The sequence below is a fragment of the Malania oleifera genome, chromosome 10, assembly GCF_029873635.1.
Source record: "Malania oleifera isolate guangnan ecotype guangnan chromosome 10, ASM2987363v1, whole genome shotgun sequence".
NCBI classification, from domain to species: Eukaryota; Viridiplantae; Streptophyta; class Magnoliopsida; order Santalales; family Ximeniaceae; genus Malania; species Malania oleifera.
In genome coordinates, this window is record NC_080426.1 from 22,591,637 (window position 1) to 22,607,970 (window position 16,334).

Here is a 16,334-nt window from a genome sequence, read left to right on the forward strand (position 1 = left end):
TGTTAGATCGGGATTTGTTAGAGGTATTCCATCTTTTTACTGGGATGACGATTCCAGTAAAGGTAGGGCAGACCATTGATGGATTCGTATCAATGTGACGGGACAAGCTTAGACCTATGAGAGTAATAGTTGACATGATTAGGTCTATGATTGTGTTAACTGCGTACGATATAGGAATTCTAACTGATTCCTATACTGTTTTCAGAATGGAGCCTAAGGATAATAACTTGGAGAGTGGCTCCGAGGAGATGGCAAGCGATGAGTCTCCTTCTGTGTCTCGTGGTTTGGCGAGACAGGTGATCCGAGAGATTGGGCGGAGTGTTAGGAGACACGAGAGCTCTCCTACTGATGCGGGGTGTACCATTGAGAGGTTCATAGGCATGCACCCTCTAACATTTATGGGAGGACCTGATCCGATAGTGGCGGAGGATTGGGTTGAGAAGACCGAGAGGATTTTGGAAGTCCTCCACTGCACTAAGAAGCAAAAAGTCTTGTACACTACCTTTCAACTGACTGGGGAGGCAGGGCAATGGTGGATGGCGGTGAGTCTACTTGAGAGGTAGAGCGCTGGTCCATCTGGTATGATGTGGGGCCGCTTCAAGGAGGTATTTTTCGAGAAATACTTTTCGGTCTCCACTCGGGATGCGAAGGCGGATGAGTTTACGGGCCTGACATAGGAAACTTTGACGGTGCAGAGGTATGCTGCCATATTTATCAAGTTATCTTAATTTGCGTTGTACTTGGTTCCGAATGAGCACAAGAAGGCTTGGAGGTTCGAGAGGGTCTGAGGAAAGACATCTGCTATCTTGTGAGGATGTTGCAGATCTGTGAGTTCTCTGTTCTGGTGGATAAAGCCACAATAGTTGAGACCAACCTTCAGGGAGATGAAGTAGTGCAGGATCAGGGGAAGAGGCCAGTATATTCTGGTCCTCAGAGTAGTCCTTGACAGGGATTATGGAAGAAGAAGAAGAGCTATGATTCTGGTTATCGGTAAAACATCGAGTGGCAGAGTTATCAGGGGATCCATCCCCCGCACCGTACGCCAAGTGTCGAAAAAGGTATGACGACGAATGTTAGCCGTTCTGGGGAAACTGCTACAACTAGGGCAAGTCAAGTCACATGTCATGGAGCTGTCAGGCATCGAGGAGAGATACGCATGCACAGAGCAAGAATCGTGGGAGTAGTCAGATACCTCGGGGGAACTACCAGGAAACCACAGCTCTGACGAGGGTATATTCACTGACTCCAGCAGATGCGAAATATGCTGGAAACGTGGTGAAAGGTACCATGTTACTACTTTCGAATAGAGCTGCTATTTTATTTGATTTAGGGGTAACCCATTCATTCATATATGCTAGTTTTGTGAAGTTGTGTGGGGTTAAAACTTGTATGATGACTAAGATGTTGTCTGTGACAACGCGACTGGGAGTGTAATGATCTATAGTAAGTTATTGGAGGATTGCCCAGTGGAGATCCAGGGGAGGTTGCTACCAGCGAATCTTGTTGTATATGATAGTTGGTGTTCGATGTCATTCTGGGGATGGATTGTTTGTTCTCCAGTTATGCTGTGATCGACAGTCGTAGGAAGGTAGTAGTTTTCAGACCTCCTAGGTGACAAGAGTACGAATTCGTGGGATCGTGTGTGCATCCAGCGCCACAGATTCTGTTGGCACTACAGGCAAGGAGGTTACTCTTGGATGGGTGTCAGGGGTACCTAGCCTGTGTGCAGGAACCGTCGTGGGATAAGTTAAGACTCGAGGACATTCGGGTAGTCAGCGAGTTCCCAGATGTGTTTGTAGATGAGTTAACTGGTTTACCTCCAGATCGTGAGGTGGAGTTTGCGATAGAGTTGCTGCCAAGCAAGGCACCGATCTCTAAAGTTCTATACCAGATGGCTCTAATAGAACTTTGAGAGTTGAAGGAGCAATTGCAGGAATTACTGGACAGGGGATTCATTCGACCTAGTGTCTTGCACTGGAGTTCAGAAGAAGGACAGGTTGATGCGTATATGCATTGACTACCGTGAGATCAACAAAGTGACGGTGAAGAACCGTTACCCTTTGCCTCGTAAAGATGATCTCTTTGACCAGTTGGAGGGAATGCATGTCTTTTTGAAGATCGACCTACGGTCAGGGTATCATCAGGTGAGGGTTAGGTCTGAGGATGTAGCGAAGATTGCTTTCCGAACCAGATACGGCCACTTTGAATTCTTGGTTATGTCGTTTGGGTTGACCAATGCGCCGACAATGTTCATGGATCTAATGAACAGGGTGTTTCATGAGTACCTGGATCAGTTCATGGTGGTGTTTATCAATGATATTCTGGTATACTTGAGGAGTTCGGAAGAGCATGAAAACCATTTGAGGTTGGTGCTACAGATTTTGCGGGAGAAGAAGTTGTATGCTAAGCTAAAGAAGTGTGAGTTCTGGTTCAATCAGGTTGCATTCTTAGGCCTTGAGGATAAATGGGAAGAGTACTCGCACTATGGTGGATACGGGGGCTACTCATAATTTTGTTTCACAGTTGGAAGCATGGAGACTCAACTTATTCTTAGAGAAGGATATAGGACGCATGAAAGTAGTTAACTCTGTAGCCTAGCCTACTCTGGGAGTAGCCAAGCAAGTGGCTATAAAGCTTGGACTGTGGGAAGGTCATGCGAATTTCATAGCGGTGCCATTAGATGACTTTCCAGTCATTCTAGGAATGGAGTTCCTAAGGGGGACGAGGGCAGTGCTGATTCCCTATGTCTGACGGGAGATCACTCATGCATGGTTCAAGTCGTTGCAACGAAAGGAGACGATGAAAAGTCCCTTTCAACCATACAACTCAATAAGGGATTGGGTCAGGGTGAGTAGACACGTCTAGCCACGGTGGTGGTAGACAAAGAAGTAGGCCAAGAGCTGGAGCCTATGATCATCCAAGCGGTGTTGGATGTGTAACGACCTGCTTAATAAACTAGATTTTTTTTTTATATATATACTATAATATTCTACATGCTCTGATACCATACTGGAGTAAACCCAATCATTAACCTAAGCAGCGAGAAGCATAAATCAAGTAAACAGAACCATATGTAAATATTTACAGTACCAATACCATCCAATACAATACCAGAGTACTACATGTTTCCCAAAATATGTACATATACTTGTTCCCCAAAATACCCTCAACTAGCTAAGGTGTAAGAACCCGAAATATTGAAAATGGATTTCTACAAATTTCGTCGACAAAGCCAGATTTCGTCGACGAAGGCAAATTTCGTCGACGAAATTCAAAGGTTTGTCGATGAGGAGAAGCCGAGAGGTCTAGGAAATTTTAAATATCAGACTTCGTCGACGAGGCCACCAACTTACTCGATGAAATCCTTGACTTTTCGTCGACAAAGGCACTTTTTGTCGACGAAAATTGGCCGGGTCAAAGGGGTATAAAAGGGAATTTATATTTCTTCTTCACTAAGTTTTCCAAAAATCTCTCTCTCTCTCTCTCTCTCTCTCTCTCTCTCTCTCTAAACTCTTTAAACTCTCTTTACTCTCTCTCTCTAGAAATCTTCGCTGATCGTGGGCGAAATCAAAAAATGGAAGTTACCACAAGGATCGTGGAATGACTCGTTTAAGAGATTTTTGGGTTTCGGTAAAAAATCGAGGTAAGGCTCGATTTTCAATTCTGATTCGGTAGTTTTGTTGGTATCAGTCTTGTGAGTATTTGTGTACTGTTGATTATAGGTTTTGGAACTCGGTTCGCTGTTTAGGGACCTTGGAGTTCGGGATTTGCTTACGGGGTTAAGGTAAGGGGAACTATGTTTATATTGGTTATTTTTGAAATCGGTTCGCTGTGGTCCACAGTCCTATGTGTATTTTGGGTACTCATTTGGGGGGATCTAATGAGGAAAAATGGGTTTTTTCATTTATTACAGTTTTTGGGAAAAGGGGACGACGAGCTGCATCCTTGGTTTTGATGAAAACCTATGTATATGTGTGATTTATACTGCGTGAATGGGATGGTCGTGCCTTGACTTTGTATAAACTGTATTTGTTTGGAAAACCATGATTTAGATTACCAAATGGGTGTTGTTTCTTTGGTTATATGAGCATGCATGTGTGTGTGATATGCGGAACTGTTGATGGGAACGCGGTTCCGAGATGGCTGATTAGATCGTAATCCTAGAATGGTTCCAGGTACTGAGAGTGACCGACTCTGTATCCGAGGGCGTGTGTATCGCCAGCCAAGTTGGCAAGAGTGACCGGCTCTATATCCGAGGGCATGAGCCTATCCCGGTAGTTCAGGCCGAAGGGTGTGGATCCACCAGTTAGCGTTGGTACGATGCCATGGGAGTCGAGGACTTGCAATGTGCCGATGGCGCCGTGCTTCGTGGGTTGGGTACAGGCCAACGCCGGAATGCCCGACCGACTTCGGGCCGATGAGTGTGACGACATTGTGTACTGATCATGTGTGTGTGACATGTAGAATGGTTGATTGGATCGTAATTCCAAATGTCTGAATTAGTACTGGACTACATTTAACTGCGTGTATGTTTTTGTCATGATAACACTCAAATGTCACACACCGATATAACCTATGTTCTTCCTTACTGAGAGGTGTCTCACCCCTACTGTACGTACATTTTTATAGGTCCTTCAAGTAACCGAAATTAGCGTCCTAGTGTAGGGAGCGTAGTGGCTGGTGTATTGCATTTAGTGCTTGGGTAAGTGCTAGGACTGTATTGTATTGGGTTGCCATTTTGAGTTGTATTTGGCACCCAATTTGTACGTTTTGTTAAAGCGATGTTTTGCTCTTGTATAAACTCTGGTATGGTACTGCATATGTTGTTATGGTATGACTTTTTTCGCTGCGTGTATGATGGTGTTTGGATGCGCCTAGGGTGCCTGGAAACCCCACGGGGTCCGACCCTCATCCATTATACTATATCTTTTGATGTTTGTATGATACAGGGACATGTTAGGTTACATTCTCACCTCTGGGTCCCACTTCTGGGTTCGGGGCGTGACATAGGGTTTACAAAATCATTCCCAAAATATATTCACTCTTTGATAGGGCACTACAGTGGCCCCTCTATCTACGAGCCTGATCTGCTCGCCTACCTGGATCACTTGAAAAATAATATAGCACTGGGATGAGCCAACGCTCAGTAAGATGAAATATGTTATTACTAGTATGTGGCAAATGAGCTACTACATCAGAAATCTATTTTCAAATGAACATGTATAACTGAATATATAAACAAAGTATAAGTGATAAAATTTACCATCCCTGTCCCTGTTGCTTAACATGGCAGTATTGGAGTTTATTATTCAAAATACTTCTAGTATAAGTAAGTGTGTTCCCTGTTTCTGAAAATCTATACATACGTAATAATAACTGAAATTGTTCCCTGTGGCTATTTGTGTGTTATGATTTACCCCCTCATGACAGGGTTGTGCGGCCCGTAAGTTGGATTTACCTTGGCTGGCCAACCAGGAATAAATCACTATACTCCATCGGTCGATCTGCCCACCTCAACCCATATCTGGATGGGGAGCTTAACCTCTTCAAGGGCCTAGGTGATCAACCTTACCACGTATTATCTAAATAGGTGGTTGCACTCATAAAGTAACATAATGTCTGTAGCAATGATACCATGCTCTGTAACTGCAAGTCCAACAGGGTCTGATATCATATAACATATTTCTATATATATCTTATTTTCCATGATTCTGAAGTACTGAAATAATCTTGATGCTGCATAAACTGTAACTGTAGTTCATACGTAATACTGAGAACTGTATAATCATAACACTGTCTCTGCATAACCATAATACTAAAACAACATAATCATAATACTAAAACTACATAATCATAATACTGATACTTATGTAATCATGGTACTGGGATTCATAAAATCATGGTACTGAAATATCATAAAATCAGAATATTGAAATATCGTAAAATATACATTCGTACTATATTCATATTCAAAAGCCACACGATACTGTAATACATAATTTTCATCACATAATAAACTGTATAACATTTCAAAAAAACCTAGCATAATATATGTCCTTTACCTAACTATTGGAAAGCCCCTAGGGAATACTAGCCTAACACCCGTAGAGCCTTCTACAAAACACCCTGTAAACAACATTTTCTAAAACTAAATATCAGTATTTCTTCATCCACAACAATTTCTATAACTACCATAAGACCAAAAAGGGACTAAAAGGCCTTACCCTGAATTTGGGATGAAATCCAACTTCGTTTTCCCCATGATCAGCTCTGGTAGACTTGTAGAGAACTTCGCCAGGAGCGTCGTGGTAGCCTCAAATCTTCGATCCGGCGACTGGCGGGGCCAAAATCAAAGAGAGAATGGAGAGAGCGATGTAGAGCGAGAGAGAGAGAGAGAGAGAGAGAGAGCGGTGTGAAAACTAAGTAAAAATCCAATTTTTAGCTATTTATAGGGCCAGATTCGTCGACGATACACGTCACCTCGTCGACGAGTCTTTCATTAAATTCGTCAACAAAGCCCTGTATTCGTTGACGAATTTTCTTCTACACTCGTCGACAAACCCCTGTATTCGTCAACGAGTCCTGGAAGTTTCCTAAAATTATTATTATTAATATTATCTCCAAAATGCAATGTCATTGACGAACGCGGAGCTTTCCTCGACGAAGTTTACGGCCTCCTTCTGTTACTATGTCTATTTCTCTCCCTTTTACTATTATTAAAATTCTATTTTTCTTCATGTCACTACAAGATGAGCATAAGGAAGTGTTGTTGGATAAGTTTCCTCACAATTTGCCTTCACGACAGACTTTGGAGGATGAGATCGAGTTGTTATCAAGAGTGAAACCACATACTAAAGGGCCATGTTAGATTGCGAATAGTGAGATAGTAGAGTTAGGGAAGCAACTTGATGATTTGGAAGCGGGATGTGTTCGCCCTTCCATGACATTGTTGGGAGCAACGGTGTTGTTTCAGAGGAAACATGAAGAGCATCTACTAAAGGTGTTCGACAGGCTGAGGGGAAATAGTTTGGATGTGAAGAAGGAGAATTTCCCTTTCGCTCGACGGAGCAACAAATTCCTTGGTTAAGTGGTTGAACAAGGTTGTATCCAGAGGGGTATGGAGAAGGTAAGGATGATTCAAGAACGGAAGATCCCCACGACAGTGAAGGAATTGCGTTCCTTTCTTGGCTTTACTAAATACTGAAGGAAGTTCGTTGAGGGGTATTCACAGAGAATGACTCCAATGACAGGACTAATGGGGAAGTATTATTGGCCGCACACGCGGGATAATGTGGTTGATTATACCAAAACTCGTCTCACTTGCCAACAAGATAAGGGGGAGCGGAAGAAGTATGGTACATTCATGACAGTACTGTTTCGCAAAGGAGACAACACAATTGTTCCTTGTGATTGTTGTGAAACATTGGGGTGTTCGCCAAGTTATTATTTGTGACGAGACTTAATGTTCACTCACAACTTCTTGATAGAATTTTTCAAGATATTCAAGTCACATATTGACATCTCTTCGAGTTCTCACCGACAGACAGATGGACAGATGAAGAGATTCAGAGAGCTGCTAGATGAGCACTTGTGCCATTTTGTCAATGACAACCAGAAGAATGACGTGCAACTACTTGATGTGGCTCTATTATGTGGTAACGCCCAAAAGCGCTCAACAACCAACAAGAGCCCTTTTGAACTTGTTACAGGTCAACTGCCGTTGTTACCTCACACAGTGGGCGAGCCGTACAAACAAAAGAGTCCCAGGGCGTGCATCTTCACCCATGAAGGGAGACAGAATGTAGAGTTTGCCCAAGCCTATCTGGAGAAAGCCTCTGAGCAGATGAAGAAGTGGGCAGATAAGGGGAGAAGACCGCAGTTTCATGTCAGCTGCCTCAAGCCGTTCAACGCCAACACCAATGACCTAAGTAGAAGTTAGTTCATCATAGTAGAGTTGAAGATAGTGCAACCTGACAGACATAACGTTGAAGAGATCCTTGCAAACAGAAAGTTCATATCCTCAACGAAGAAGCGGCAAAAGTTCCAAGTGAAGTGGAAATGTCTTGATGACAAAGAAACCAACTAGATTTCTGCAGAAGAAATGCAACCGTTCGTAGACAAAGTCGAAGTGTACCTAGCGTCAAAGTCTACGAGGATGTCGACCGCATATGTGGGGGAGAATGTCACGAGCTAAGCTTGTTCAGGGCATTATGCTTGCTTGTGACTTCTTGCCTCATGTGTTTAGGATGGGCTTCATCATGTAAATACTAGTGTAGGGTTATTTTCCAGTATTTATTTCGTTGTAAGCCAAATAAGGCAGTATGACTCCTTGGTCACTTTGATGTTTCCTAGTGCTAGAGTGAGAATAGCCCATAAAGCTCTTTAGGGGAGGGTGAGTGTTCATCAATCATTGTAAAACTCACTAGCAATTGTCAATGTGCTTAGCCTACTTGCCTCCCTCGCAAAGTAGATTATGTCAACAGAAGATTTGTTAATGAATTACGTTTGCTTTAATGTTTACTGCTTGCTTACCACGACTTTCATGAATTGATTATTGTTTCCGTTGCTATCTGAATGAATGTTAATGAAAGTACTTCATGGATGAATGTTGGTAAACGATAGGCTGACTAGTTAAGCAAGAGTGCTTTAGCTAGCGCTGCACTGCCCTTCATAAGGGTGTGAAAATAGTCGGATCGTGACAGTTAGCAATGGAGAATTGCCTACTAGTTTTGTGTCTACTTTGTCATTTTCTTGGAATTGTGAGGGTAATAATGGAATGAGTGGGGTTTGCCGGGTACGGTGTTGCTTTCCTGTGTAGCAGGATGGGCAAAACTGGACTATTATTATTATTATTATTATTATTATTATTATTATTATTATTATTATTATTATTTATAGTGTTTTGAGTACCTTTTCATGAATGTATTTTTTATAAGTATTTGTGTTAACAAGTAGTGTTTTGTTTATGTTTAAATAAGTTACTTCTAAAAAGTATTTTTTAAGTGTTTTTTTAAAAGTAAATAAGTATTTTATTTTAAAAAAAAATTATTATTTTGACAAATTTTTTATTTGGAAAAGTGTTATAATAAATAATTATAGATTATTTTAGATAAGTATTTATATAATTTTTTTAAAAAAAAATACTTTTCTAGATTTAAGTGGTTTCAAATGATTTCCGTATTTTAATTTTAGGATTGTAGCTTTTTAAGTTGGTAAATAGAATAAAGTTGAATCTCTTTAAAAATTATTAAAATAAAAAAAAAAAACTTGGATTGATTTTAAAAAACATTTCAATGAATTATTTTTGCTAAAATTTAGTTTAGATAAACGAGATGGCGTTTGCAATTGATTGTTTTTTTATTTTTTTTTTTCATTTTTGAACAATATAAATGTGCAAAAGACATGAAACGTTTTTGCACCTTTTTTTTTTTATGTGCAAAAGTTGGTCATGTGGTCATGTTCCATTGATGCTTGAAATATTTTTAATTAAAAATTTTAAATTTTCTCTAATGAACAAATAAATTATATTTTTTTGTTAGAAATTTATAATTAACATCTTTAATCAAAATTTTAAATAATTTATAATTAATAAATAAATAATAAGCATTTTAATTTAACATTTTAATATTTTATGTTCAATAAAACTATGCATGGTTATATTTTTAATTATAAATCATATTGTTATTAATTTATGTTTATAATTTTTTAATTTTCATAATATTTTTAAATTTGACATTAATATTTAATCAAAAAGTGACCATCGTGCCTATACACCCTTTAAATTTATAATTTCACTATTGCCCAAAGTAATCCCTTATTATTATTCTTCAAAAGTATTTATTTTTGACTCAAGAAAATAGTTTACGAAATATTTTTTGTAATAAGTAATTGTTTGCATGCACATCGAATAATATTTTTTCAAACTAATATTTATTTTAAGTACTTATAATAGTAAGTACTTATTTTTGAATATTTAAAAAAGAGGGTTAAGTTTGATCTTTATTTATTAATGCTTTATTCTTCCTTACCATAGTTCGATTACCCAAATCGAAATTTTAAAAATGTAATTGAACTAAAATTCTAATTTATATTTTTTGTGATATGAAATCAATTCAAGTTCTTCGACTAATTGATAGTCCCATTACTCAATGATTTTGTTTGGTTATCCAATTCAAATATTTATTTTGGATGTTGATATAAGTTTAATTTGGGTAATATGAATATTAAAAAGCAAAATCGCATCAAAACACAAACCTTTGTTCCGGACACTCTAGTAAATCCCTCATCCTTAGCAGAGGCATATGCCCTTTAAGGATCCCAACACGCTCCCCAATTGGCCAGCAAATAGGAAAAAACAAATAAATAAATAAATATAGGATTCTTATCCTAATCGTGTGGCTGCCTGCGCAGATAATATTGGAAAAAAAATAAAAAAGATAAGTCAAAGAGAATAATAAGAGGAGACTCAGCTCAGGGGAGGCAGTCCTGTGCGCAAAGAGAAGAGAGGGCATTCCTGAGAAGAGGAAGAAGAAGAAGAAGAAGGGAGGAAACAAGGCGACCGGTGAGTTTCTGAGTTAGTGTAGGCCTTGTTCATTAGCGTGTAAATTTCACCGTTCATACTTATTATCAGCATTAATTAATCTGCTGCGTTTTTATTTTATGTAAGCCCATGTTCACATACCTTATTCAGATGTCCTGTAGTTCAAGTCTGAAAATTTAGAGTGAGAAGACGAGAGTGAAAAGCAAACGAGTGCGCGCACCGTTAAATATGTTTGGAAAAATAATATACGGAAGGGAAAGAAATAAATATTAAGAAACTCTCCTTAGTGAGACAATTATAATGGAGAAGCTGAGGCATGGTAAGACTATTGTCATTGGGATCGATTTCGTGCCTACGAAGAAAATTTTTCACAACGTGCATGGTCTTCGGAATTACTCAGCTGGACACGATTTGGGAAGAACTAGAAGTGGCTTTTTTATAGGCTGTATATGGAGGAACTTTGAGCTGTTACTGTAGTAGATTAATGGTATTTAGCCGTTTAAATTAATGTCTAGCTATGGGAGGAAATTAAAAAAAATAAAACAACTGAAAATAATAGTAAGAAAAAAAAGGAAAAAAAATATTGCCATTAACCATAAATTAAAGAAATAAAATACTGTTAGAATTGGAAACATCTTCAACAATCCTCCACCACACGTTTCAAATTGTAAAACAAAACAAATTAGGAAAAAAAAAAGTAAAACAAAAGTTAGGTAATCATCAAAAGTGATGCAAAGGGTGACAATACCTTTCGATTTGAATTGCAGTGAAAGAATGTATGTTATGAGTTACAAGAACTTAGTGAATTTTATAAGCTTGAACAAACCTCTTTTGGTGTAACTCTATAAGCACACAACTCACATGACAATCCTAAATATAATGCTCCTATGAATAGGTAAGAATTGATCATGCATCATACTTAAATTTGTATATATGAACGCTTTAAAAAGTTTTAGTCAACTAAATCTTTATAGGAAGTAGCACCACTTCCACACTCATATAGGCGAATCCATCAAGTGTGTAATTACAATTAAACACACCCCCCTAACAAAGGTTATGGATTCATTAAGAGTTAAACTCATCCTTACAATCGTTGTAGTTGCACTATTCCAACATTGTAAGGATGAGCAAATAAAAAAGAAAAAGAAAAATAGTGGTTTACAAACTATTCAATGACTTGTTATTACCTATTGTACCTAATTCATGGGATCTCCAATTACATAAATTAGGTTGTCATCATTAGTAGTTTATGTAAAGGGTTTAAAGCCCAACTCCCTTGATGTTTCCTCTACTAGCTTCTATCTAGTCCCTTTGTCAGATGACCTACTAAATTTCTCTCTAATCTCACATAACTCAAAGTAATTATTCCAAGTGAGATTATATCTTAGGTGTATATGCCTGCTCTTACCTTTATAGGTCTTATTATTTGCTCGAGTTATTGTTGCTAGGCAATGACAACATATAGACAGAGGTAGTACCAGTTTAACCAACAAAGGATCATTTGCCAGCATATTGACCTTAACCAATCAACCCCATTAGTTGTTTTCTTCAAAGTTACAAACTCTGCCTCCATAGTGGACTTTGCTATGCATGTTTGTTTTTGGAATTTCTAGGAAACAATAGCACCAACTAAAATAAAAACACAGTCACCGTAGACCTTATATCATTTATGTATGATATCCAATTAGCATCAAAAAACGCTTCTACAAATTTAGAGAATCTGCAATAAAATAGTTCAAAATTTATAGTACTCTTAAGATATTTCAACACCCTTTATAGTACTATATATCTAGTGGTTATGCCTAGGATTATGATTGTATTATCTACTCAGTCTAAATACTACAAATGCAATATCTGGGCATGTATAATTCTTTAAATGCATTAAAGAATTCACTATTCTAGCATACTCAACCTTAGCAACATGATCACCTTTATTTTTCTTTAATTGTAAGCTAGCACCATATAATAAAAAAGAAAGAGAAAATAATAAAAAGATATCTATTAATAAGTATGTAAGAAAGATGAGAAATATTTCCTTGGTTGTGTTTTCGAAAGGGCTGGAGGTGGCGTTTTTATAGGATGCATAAGAAGTAACTTTCAATTAATTATTGCAGCAAATTAATGGTATTTGACTGTTCAAATATCACTATTAATATCTAGCCGTTGGAGGAAATTAAAAAAAATAAAATAGTTAAAAATAACACCAAGAAGAAATTGAAGTCATTAACCACAAAATAAAGAAACAAAAAATTGCTAATATTTGAAACATAACCAATAAAAACCCCATTTAACGGGACAAAGATACATTCTTATTTTGTGGACAAGAACATAGTCGGACTACTAATTCTTGGCAACCTATTTCATTCTCTGTAACTCGAAGTGCGTTGTAGTATAAGCATCCATTTCCTTGACAAAAATGATCAGCAAGCCTCAATAATTGAAGAAACCATTGGTCGCAAGTTGTTGATACTTGATCTTTATTGCAAGGTACACCAACTCTCAAACCATATATGTATATAATTGTGTGTCCATAATGGAGGGAGGAGCCATTAATTTTTTGGAGATCCATCGAGTATCCAAGAAACTACACTACCAACCCATTCGTGAAATAGTTTATATAAATCATTTAATTTCTTAAACAAAGTGGGGGGTTCTTGATCACTGTAAATTGGTTGGAAGAAAACTAGTCGGAAAAGAAGAAGAAAAGGTAAATAGAATACTAAGATTATCCATGCAAGGATGGGAACCAACATAAATAATAGAAATACTAAAGCAATAGCTCCTAAGACGAGGGTGGCGATATTCATAAATATTTTTAGTAAGTCATAATTTTTTATGTTCTGAATTTGGGATATTAATGTCTTTGCTACTAACACGAAGGTGTAGAGGACAATAAATAAAATGAAAGATGGCATTGCTATGTTGTGTTTTTCAAATGGGCTATTTCTGTCATTATTAGCGCTGAATTTTAATTGGAGTAGAGAAGTAAGTACTCCAATTAGAGCAGCAAAAGCAGTGTTGGCTACCGTAGACGAACTCCATGCTTGCTTATTATCACTGCACATAGCCAAAAGAAGAAAAAAAATTGAGTATATTATTTAGAAAGAAAATAAAATAAAAAACATATACATTTGTAGGATTGAAGTTTATATATTTGTTTTGATATGTAGGAACAAAGAAAAAGTAAAAATACTAGCTATGTTTTCATACTTTAAATTTGTTTCGAATAGGGGAAAATATGAGGGAAAGGAAAAGAAAATGTAAAGATATTAAATTTCTCATATTTAGTTATCAAGAAAATTAATATATATATATATATATATATATATATATCAAATCAATCAATAAAATTTTTGTTTTATACATAGTTGACATTTTGTTGGTAATTATAATAGAACAAACTCTTATTTTTGGTAGTATTTGATATAGAGATAAAAATATAATGAAAAGTGAGTTTTCTTCATTTTTTTCTTTTCCTTTTTTCATAAAAATGTTTTATTAAATTTGACACTCAAGCAAAATTTTTATAGCACTAGAGAAATTAATGACCTGGCATTGTTGCGATTGGTTGACTGGTAGTTGACTTCCATCACTCTCTTTACAGGAAATAATGGGAGAGAAGTGGCTACTGCTTTAGTTGTGTGTCCAATGAAAATGGATTACAAGCTTGCAAGGCAAGAGCTGTTTGCGGTTGTCTTCAAGAGAGTAAGAGAGAAAGAGGATTGAGTATTGTTAGCCTATAAAATTAAACAACAGAAAATGATCCTATTTAGGAATGGAGATTAATTAATTAAATTAATTTCAATTTTCAAAAGAATGAAGCGTGAATTGTTTAACATTTTGCATTGAGTTACCTTGTAACATATTCTCTGCAAGCCTAATTGTAATCGACTAGGTATAAATCCTAAACTATACTTAAGAATTATTCTCATATGAAAACGTACAACATTATGTAGAGCGGCTCTATTTTAAGTGAGTGGGTTGGGTGTCTTAAAATGAACAGTGGGCTTGTAGAAGTTTAAAAAAAGCTCGGATACCCTTCCTTTTAAAATGGGCTTCGGTGGGTTGTTAAACAGGCCCGAGTCTGAATCATCAAACGGAGGAGGGCATGTTCAGGGCACTTTGAAACGAGGTGGGCTTCAGGTTGTGGGTTCGGTTCGGATCTCCTGATCCGGGTTGGGAGTTTGGATCGGGGGATTTAGATCTCAGTGGTTTTTCAAAACGGGCTCGAACGTGAACCAGGATCCGGGTCCGGGGTTCAGGTTTGACACTCGAGAAAGGGGGTACTCTGAATTTAGGTTCCTAGTGGAACCTGAACTTAACGGAAGGGAAAAGGGAATTCCTGCATTCAGGCTTGCAATTCAAACATATATACCTAGAATAAGGGGAGGGAGGAGAATTCGGTTACCTCAACTCTCAACTCCTCCGGTCTTCGGGACTGTGAGCACCCTGGCTTGTTGGTTTCTGCGCTCTGAATTCTGTAGGCTTTCCTCTGCTCCCTGCACCGTGTGCTGCATGCAGATCTTGCACCAATTCTCACCCTCCCTTTCTGTCCTCTTCTTCGGCAAAGTCTCCCTCTCTGCTCTCTATCCTGACGGGACTCCCTCTCGAGTTCTTTCTCAATTTGGCAGGGTACATTTGCTTCCCTCTATTTTTGTAGAGTGGCTCGGTACAGTAATATGCGAGGGTCTCCTAACTTTCGCAGGGGTTTCTTCCCACTTCGGCGTGCCTTGATAAGGACGTGGATACGCCCCCGGCTACATCTCTGTCACATGCCTGTTTTACCCTCTTCCTGTTTTACCCTCTTCTTTGTCAAAGTCTCTCTCTCTCTGCACAGATCTTGACGTCTGTGCTTTTTATTATAAAGTTGCTGCATGTACCAATGAATATCAAGGGGACATTTGTCCTCGTTTTTAAATCAAGCCGTTTAAGTCGAAGGCCACGTGGAGATCTGTACATGTTTGATTTAAAAACGGTTTGGAGCACCTAACAAAAACACTTCATAGCTTTCGACTTCTAATATAATAAATATTTATTACAATAAATACTTTTCAAAAATCACTTTTTTAAAACTATTTAAATGAATTTTAAAAAACAATTCTAGATAAATTTTAACCACTTATAAGAAATATTATTATAGATGGATTAATGTTGGAAATATAAGAAAATTTAGTAATCTGTTATAATTTAAAATATATATTAAAATGGTTTATTATGCATTCTACTATATTAATTATAAATGAAACATGATTAAATTTTGGAATAAAGAAGAAAAATTATCTATTAAGTTAAATTAATATTAAAAGTTAAAAATGCTAATTTAATTAATAATATTATTTTAACATAAATTAATATAATAATCATATGTTATAAATATATATATTAAGATTATTATTAATTAAAATAACAATTTATTTTTTACTAAATAATTTTAATTAAAAATAATACTTAAAATAATTATTGATTAAATTGTTTGCTAAACATTAATCATATATTATATTATTATGAATTATAGCCTATTAGTTATTAACAAAATATAATTAAATTCTAGAATGAATAAAAAATACTTATAAATTTAAATTAATATTAAATGAATTAAAATTTTTAATTTAGTTATTAATACTATTTTTAACTTAAATTAATATGATAATCATAAGTTATAAATATACATTAGTAACAAGATTATTATTAAGATATGACATCTCTAAATTCGATTGAATTTCATTATGAAGAGAGGGTATTATTTAAAGATCATCAATCCCTAATGAAATGGATATAGTAATGGCTTGCTGGA

General features: G+C 36.9%; 1 long non-coding RNA gene across 1 annotated transcript; it reads left to right on the forward strand.

The window, feature by feature from the left end:
• Window positions 1-10,443: 10,443 nt before the first annotated feature.
• LOC131165458 (uncharacterized) lies at window positions 10,444-14,495 on the forward strand. The gene is made up of 2 exons (XR_009139576.1): window positions 10,444-10,561; window positions 14,145-14,495. It is a non-coding gene; the product is annotated as an uncharacterized LOC131165458 (long non-coding RNA).
• Window positions 14,496-16,334: the final 1,839 nt, after the last annotated feature.